Source organism: Chaetura pelagica, unplaced genomic scaffold (assembly GCF_000747805.2).
Source record: "Chaetura pelagica isolate M959 unplaced genomic scaffold, ChaPel_1.0 scaffold69, whole genome shotgun sequence".
In the NCBI taxonomy this organism is placed as follows: Eukaryota; Metazoa; Chordata; class Aves; order Apodiformes; family Apodidae; genus Chaetura; species Chaetura pelagica.
Genome location: NW_009970724.1, coordinates 12,897,420 through 12,905,947, shown reverse-complemented (window position 1 = coordinate 12,905,947; position 8,528 = coordinate 12,897,420). Strand labels below are relative to the sequence as shown.

General features: G+C 36.8%; 1 protein-coding gene across 1 annotated transcript in view; it reads left to right on the top strand.

Moving 5' to 3' along the window:
• The window catches only part of VAV3 (vav 3 guanine nucleotide exchange factor), a 194,038-nt gene that overhangs the window by 61,952 nt on the left and 123,558 nt on the right, over nucleotides 1-8,528 (top strand). The gene's annotated exons all lie outside the window — the stretch shown is intronic.

Sequence of the window (8,528 nt, the reverse complement as noted above, 5' to 3'; positions counted from 1 at the left end):
CCCCCCCCCCGTTGTGTTGAATTTCCATGCAGGATTCAGTTTCGAGACTTTTTAAAGTGCTCAGAAGAGAAGAAGCCAGCCATGTGCTAAATTAAAAAAATATCTTTAAAAATTCACACTGTTATTGTAAAGAAATTAGACAGTTGAGATTATGGTCTGGCCTTGTAGTGTCCAGGATACTACAGCCATAGTTTATTCACAAAGATTCGATTCAGATTATTAATTTAGTAGTGGTTATTTCTTGAGGTGAGGTAGAAATAGCAAAAGGAATTTTTTTTCTGTAATTGCACTGAAGTTAACTGTGGATCCTTTAGATGAATTCTGTGCCTTTAGCCTCTACAAAAGTCTTTTGACATACCTTCATAGGGCTCTGTATACCCCAAAATTATCTTGCAAGGTATAGGCGAAGTAAGATGTCTTCTCATGTTATTACACTAGCATTAGAGACTTGTAAAAACAGAGCAGAGTAATGAATAAAAGATATTAGGATACAGTGGAAGCAGCATCTTAGCATGGAAAGCTAATGATATGAAACCAATATGCTGGGTGTTTTCTTTAGCACTGATGTAAAGATCTTTATTTCCTACTGTAGCTGTAAGGTTTTTTTATTGTTTGAGCATGGATAGGATTCTTTTTTTCCTCTGATGAAAACATTGAGTACTAATTTGTATGAGGTCTTCCATTATTTCGCTGTTTAAATGTGTCAGCTAGGCTGTAGGCTTTAGGGTTCCCCTCCCCCAGTATGTTTAAATACATTAGGTGGGTGTAGGGTTTGAAGTTTCTGTGTCTATAAAACAGTTTCATACAACTGCTAATATTTTGATCAACTAAGCTGAAATGTGAATTTTTAGAAATCCTATGTTAGGGCCAAAATCAGTGTCCTTTACTTTTCTGCCTCTCACAGAAGCAGTTTTCCATGTCACAATTGTAAATACCATTTGCAGCACAGTAACTGCTGTCTCACTTTAAATGGCAGTTCCATAAATGGTTTTGCCTGAAGCATTTTACCTTCAATATTTTAACACAATTTTCTTGTCTTTTATTTCATGTTTCCCCGCAATTTAATAATTAGTGAGTCAAATTCCATTTTACTTAAGTGGTATCTCCAGCTGGATCTTTCTCTCAATTGGTCTATTTTGATTTTCTTTTTACACTTCTGTTTCACTGTGGGTGTGCCTTTTCTGTTCCTTTTCTTATGGTTCTCTTTTAATTTCTTTGCTGCTGCTCTCTTCCTCCTATTCTTGTTCTCCTTAGGACGGTTTCTTTTTGACAAGGTACTGCAGAATAGACTTGCTAGTGGGGAGCAGAGCTAGTAAAAAAATTGCCCTTTGCTGCAGTATGTTGTCCTGAGCTCCAACTTGTGTCTCTTGCTAATTACTCTTGGCTAATTCATGTAGCCGGGGCCCTATGGTATAACATCTCCCATGTGTTTAGTGACCGTGTGCTTTCCTGAAGCTCTCTCCTTTTTCATCTTGCAGTAGTTGAAGGAGAAAGTTTCTTACTTCTTCAGGAAGCCCAGTGACTCCTGATACATATGGCAGGATGTGAAAGCTCTTTGCTGAATGTGTTTCAGTGACTGTTGACTATAAGTTGCCAGTTTCATGGCTTGTTTAGGAGTGCTTGACTTAAGGGACACAGAGAATTTTAAAGCTTCTTGGCTTCTCTTGCTTAACGAATGCTATAATATCAGTACAGCCAAGGAGAGAGTCAGGAATGCATAACAAGTCCCGAGTTTCTTTTTCACCTGCCCTCTGTTCATTCCATATCAGTATTAATAAAGCTGAGCATCCTTTGCACTTCCTCAGCTTTTTTTCAAGTGTCAACTTCTATTTTGTTTGAAGCACAGAGAAGGGCAAATATACATAAACAAAACCTCACAGGCAAGCAAAAATGCAATAGACACAATTGAATAGTAGTCGGTTAGGAATTTCAAGAAGGGCTTTTATATGAATATTTTATTACAACATTAACTGAGAAAATAAAGAACATGCTATTAATACTCATACTGTGTGTTAGTAGTAGTTCAAAGGATTTTAATATGTTTTATATTTCATACAGCATCCTATGCATTGTGTAGGTCTTCAAAGAATGCCCACATGTACTAAGCTAATAAAGCTACAGATCTTCCTAGCTATTCCTTAGTTCTCTGAATTAAAGAATGTTTGTTATTGTTCTTTGCATAGCACATTACTTAGCAAAGTTCTTCAGTTACATAATAGTACCAGTCTTGCCTGTTTTGTTACTGAAAACCTTTTCTTAAGTGACTATAAAGATACAAGGTGTAGGCTGTAAGCTGCTGAAATCCTGCATTATAATGAGTCTGCCTCTTCAAGAACTTAGAATTATAGAATCATAGAATCCTAGGGGTTGGAAGGGACCTCGAAAGATCATCTAGTCCAACACCCCTGCCAGAGCAGAGTCACCTAAAGTACATCACACAGGAACGCATCCAGGTGGGTTTTGAATGTCTCCAGTGAAGGAGACTCCACAACCTCCCTGGGCAGCCTGTTGCAGTGCTCTGTCACTCTCACAGTAAAAAATTTTTTTTGGATATTCACCTTGAACCTCCTGTGCTCCAATTTGCACCCAACTTAGTGTGCTGTCTCCTCTATCTTTATTATTGTGTCTACTTGGCAGCCTTTTGGAGAGCAAAGGTTAGAAAATATTTAATATTTGGCTTATTTGCTCCTGTTTAAAGCTTTAAAAATATTGATCATTTGAATGATGGAGATAATTCACAGAGCAGGAGACCAAATGCAGAACCTAAAAGCAAATTCCTTTGTTGCAAGAGACATGATCTTCCTGCATGCATTAGTTTCTTTTTTAGATGCAATTTGCAAGTTAATATGTTTTATACAATAATGAGAAAAAGAGTAACACTTGTGGTGTTGTGACACTTAGTCTGGAGATAGCCTTGTAACTTTCATTTGCTTACTGATAATAACAGCACTCATCCTCTTCCACTGACTTGGTCTTTAAATTCATTATAGTCCCTTGGCATTGCCTACCCTCAGTTAGAGTGTGGATTTAAAGATCTTAACAAGAAAAGCCATGTATGTAGGAGCAACAAAAATGTTAAAAATTCTATAATTGACTCTGATACTGCTCTTTTCCCTCTTGCTGACTTAGGAAAATACATTAATAGACACTAAATTAAGGCTTCATCCATGGGTCTGCACTTCATTCACTTACAATCCTTACAGCTGTTTTTTACTGGATATAGTGATAATTACTCTTGTTGGCAGAGCAGAACTAATATAATCTGTTTTGGCTGCTGAAATCTTTGGAGGAGCCAGGAATGATTTCTGTGTTGCATTGTTAACCCTGACTGTACAATTCTGTCAGTACAATAGGCTTCTGCTTTGAGCACCTAGCCATCTGTGTTAATGAACATACAGATATTTAAAAAAATAATATCATACTCCTGTTTTGGTAACCCTGCTTTTGGGAGTGGTCTGTCAAAGATAGCATGTGTTGAAAAACCGTGCAGCCTGGTTTTTTTTATGTATATAGGATCTAGGTGCAGTTTTGGTCACAGTGTATTCACTTTGTGGCTAGAAGAGGTGATGATACTGTTCAGTCACAGTAAGGAGCTTATGGATCTCTCTTAGATTTGGAGTTAGCAGGATTCAACCAGTGTTAGTATGGAATTTGTTACTTCTGTCAACACAGTTGCAACAAATACAGAAACAAGTGAGAAGAGAAAAAGCTGCAACTCTCAGGTCATTAACCAACTTGTTTCAGAGAAACTTTGAAGAGACAAGCTCTTGTGTTTTGGCACTTTCTTTCACTGAAACAACTTGCAGATATCAATCTTGGTGACAGAATGTAGAAAAGCAATTCTTCTAGTTAAATCCGTAATGGCAATTTTCACATTTCTACTCTTGCTCAAAAGGTATAACTGCATTATTTTTCTCTTCACTTACATTCTCAGAAACAGAGTGGAAATAAAAAGGAGAATACCCAGCTGATGTGTTCTCATCAGCATCCTAGAAATGGACAGGAATGATCAGGAGCATGTTTTGCAGTAAGTGTTGAGGTGTAGGAAGAGCATATAAGCGTTATGGCAATGATCTGTTTCTATTCTATTATTCTGCCTTCTATTCTTGTGTAAAACTGTATTTCTAAGACTATAAATGACTAATAGGAAAATCTTTCATCTTCATAAGCCTGTGTATGTTTCCTTGCATGTAGTATCAGTATTTCACAAATTAAAAAAAAAGTGATTGTACCTTCTGAGATTCATGAGTTGAAGCTGAGTTTGCTCATCTTAATACTTCCCTTTTATATACTGTTTTTGAATGTCTGTCCTTCAACTATTTTTGTCATAAAATGCTTGCTGTTACATAAAACATCACCATTTTTTGTTTATGCCTGTAGGGCTATTTAAAGACTAGGCAAAGGCGAGTAGCTGCAGAGATTTGTAGTTTATGAAGTGGTGCCATTTAGAGGAGGAGTAGGAGGGGAAGATTTCTGGACTTTCCCTGATTGACATCTTATTTCTCCCACAAGAGGCAAAGTGGATTTAGTAGGCAAATGGCTAAATGAAGTCCTTCTTTTTCTATGCTCTTACTCTTGTCATAGGTTCTATGTGTTGGTGGCTAGGGGAAACTGACCTCAGTTGTGCAGTTGTTGGGAACCTCCCAAAGTCTGTGCAGGGCCATGAATGCAGCATGCAAAAAAGTCTGCAAAGTGTAAAGGGATGGGTGTACAATGTCAGCAAAAGTGAAAAAAAACCCCACACCCCCACTTTCCCTGACACAGAATGACTGTGATCCATTTTGTTTTTAATATCTCTTCACAGCCTAGCATCTATCCAGACTGTCTCAGATGCTGAGGCTTTACTATGTTACCTAGTTTGTCCGAAATGCGGTATAAATGTCTATTGATCCAGATAAAAATATAAGGAAACTGCAAGCTACCCAAACTTTATTCCCTGCTTGTGACTAAATCACCATAATAAAAAGGAGGTGGAAGTTGAAATAAATACAAGTAGCTCTTTTTTTCCACTGTTGGTAATTTTTTGAAGAAGAAAGCTGGAAGTGGATTAGAATTGTCTTTCCTTAATACTTGTCATTTCTTTGCCTTTCAGTTTTCTCTTGCCTGACTGGTGTTGCTATGTTGGAATTTCATATAAATGTCTCAGGGCAGAATTTGGTCTTCAGAGCTATTTATGTTGGTCTCTGAACACCCTTAGGAGTGCTTTTAGTACAAAAGATGCATGTAGATACTGAATATTATGGCCTGTTCAGAACAGACCTTTATTCCATTGAAGTACTTCAATGATAAAATATATTTTCTGAGGACTACCTCTAAGATTATATGAATAGAGGACATATGAAATTGATTTTTCTTCTTTCTTTTGCATTTCATCTTTCACTTCATTAGAGGCCTAGTCAGAGAAATTCCTCTTCCCTGTGGGCAGCTATAACCCTGCCTGTGCTTTTTGTGTCTAATTAATAACTTGTATTCAGTACCCTTTATGAAATATTTCTATACATTTCTGCCAGCACACATAACCATGTACTGTGTTGAAAAAGCCTCAAATAAATGTTTCTTTTTGTGAAATGGCAAATGTTACAGTAGAAAGCAGCAGGGTTTTTCTGTGGAACTTAGTATAATTTGGTTTGCCTGCTCTATTCTGCTTTAAATTCAGACAAATACAGTCTCAATTATATAAAACATACCTGCTTTTTTAGGTGTTAGAAGTGTTTTTAGCAAACTTGCTTTTAATTTTAACAAATGTTGTGTTAATGCCTCTTATAAGATTAAATTCAGCAGGCCGCTAAAACTGTAATCTGTTGCATAAAACCACAGTGGTTTATTACAAGAATTGTACCATTTCAGCAGCCATGACAATGTTATTGTTTTTTAGTAGTGTAACTACTTACACTGTGAAACATTAGGATGCTGTAGAAATGTCTTGATAATCTACAGATGTTAAGATTCAAAATTGTTCTCAGGGTCCTGAACCCCAAAAGGTGATTTTATCAATCTGTTTCTGGGTACTTCGTGGGCTCTTCTCATGGTGTATTTGGAGTTGAGCCAGGTACAAGCTCTGAGTTTCACTAGTGTAAACTTTTTTGACTCATAGCTTATACTGCAATATTTGTATCGATCTGCATATTAAGAATTCTAGACTGTTGTCTCATGTAACCATGTAATAAAAAAAAAAAAAAGAAAAAGGCACCATTAACTTTTTCAAGAGAATGATTTTAAGTTGTGTTGTCTTTTAATGAAGGGAAACCAGTTCTTGTAGTGAACAAAATTTCCTGTGGAGGAGACTTTCAGAGATGAGACCAGCTGGGAGTTCTAGCTCTCCGTGCATCTCTAAAGGAACTGGGTGCCCAATTGTTCTTTGTCTTTAGTGAACTCCCTTGTGGTGTGCTGAAGTATGATGTTTTTATTTGAAAAAGAAACATAACAACATAGTAGGTTTCCAAATATCCTGAGGACTGTACTTAGTAATGAGAGACTATAGACTGATGTTGCCTTTTTCTTATTGCCAGCAAGGAGGCTTGCTAGATTTTAGGTGTATGCTCTTTTTTAATTTGGAGGTTACTTTTACTAATTTGTACTTCTTCATACAATAACCACAGTGATAAAAATAATTGTTCTCATTTAGGAAAATTGTTTAGTTGATTGCAATATAAAATTTGGGAATCTTTATCAAAGTTTTCCACATAATGTAATCAAATCACTTTTCCAAAACGAACATATAAAGAGTTCTGTTCAAAGATTTTTTCTTAATATATTTTATTGCAAAATAACTGCATAGAAATATGAATACATTTTTTGGAAATGTGACAGGCATTTTGTTGCTGCATAACTGCTGATGTGTTAAATGGTTCTTTGTAGCTACAATAAGAAGCTAAATGCAACTCCCTAAAATACTCAGAGTTCGGTCCATGACAGCTCCTGTCTCTCACTTAACTCTTTAGAGGTAAACAACTAAATGCAGATGTAAGCTTTCTTTGCACTGGAAAACTTAAGCACTTATTAATCTAAACTCAACATGTAAGTTTTGAAAAGGCAGCTGAGTTTTCCAGTGAGAAATAAAATTGTCAGTGGTTATGACAATTTCTGTGTAAGAAAGTAGATTGGTGTTCAGGGTCAATCACTATTCTGCATTGGACAAACCTAGAGCCCCTGATGGCTTTTAAGAGTAATAATAAAAAAACTGGGGTGGGGGAGGGGAAAACGAATAATCACCTAGCATATGACATCATGTTTTTAAAGCTGTGATCACCCAAACCAGCTCATCTTCGGGTTTTATTCTGCTAGCATCCTGGTGGAAGCAGCACATATGTTTTAGCTCTCAACCTTATAACTTTGTAATTTTGACTTGAAAGTTATAATTGTTGCAAAACCAGAGAAGCTTGTGATATTGACTAAGCATGCTAGACTAATTATTCAGATTTCACTAGGCATAAAAGCAGTCAGGCATAAATGCTGTGTTGTCCTTGAGTAGCCTAGTATGTAGCTGAGCACCCGCTGCCCCTTGTGAGCTGGGAGCACATGCAGAAGGGGCTACAGGGAGTGGAGGGAAGTGTGGAGGCCACAACTCCCACCTGGAACATCCTGTGACCTCTTGCACTTGATGTGGCAATTGTCACAGATGTCTTCCTGGGAGCTTTGGCTTGTACAGGAATTGCATTTGTGATGCTTTGCAACAAGTTTTTTGACTGTTATCACAATTACTGTCCACAATCATCAATTGGAGTTGTTTGCTCTTCAAGCTTCTCTTGTTGTATTGCTGCTTTCACCTATGTAACCTTGCTATACAGCTGATCCATCAGGTGCTCTGCTTGCTTTTTCTGTCAGGCTGGTTAGTTCTATGTAACTAGACAAGAAGTAGGGCTCCCTGCTGAGTTGGTATTTTGTTGTCTCATGCTGAAGGTATTCTTTACCAGACTCAAATGATCTCTCATGCAAGTATATAACTTCAAGGAAAATACCTGTTTGAATTAAATACAGAAATTTAGGTGTTTTGAAGATCTTAAATCTCCACTAGATAGATTATGACTTCTCAATTGCAGATTTCATCTGCTTCTATGTTCCAGATAGACTATTTATTCATAATGTCTTTACTGTGTTAAAACAGTGCACCTGTTCAAACTACACTTACCTTAACAGGTGAAGATACCTGATGTATACATGAGGAATATCTTTCTCATTAGTTTTATTAAAGTAACTCTATTTGTTTTGTTCTATGCTGTCTGTAGAGAACTGAAAAGTAAGTCTGTATTTAGACTTATTTGTGTCTGGTAGCACATTGTAGTTTCTCTGTGTTTATGTAAAGGGAGAAAATAGTTTCTGTTCAGGATATGTCTACTCAGAATCTAGTTAATGCTTTTGAGTCTGAAAGGAACTTTTGTGGCTGAATTAGAAGCAGTGGAAGACCGCAGCATAGTGTAAGTGCTGATTTAAAAATAATTAGTGAATTTTGTAATGTATTTATGACCAAAGGGGGCACTTGAGTTGCTAATTGACACACTTGATACTCAGCGTGTTTGTTTTCTTTCCCT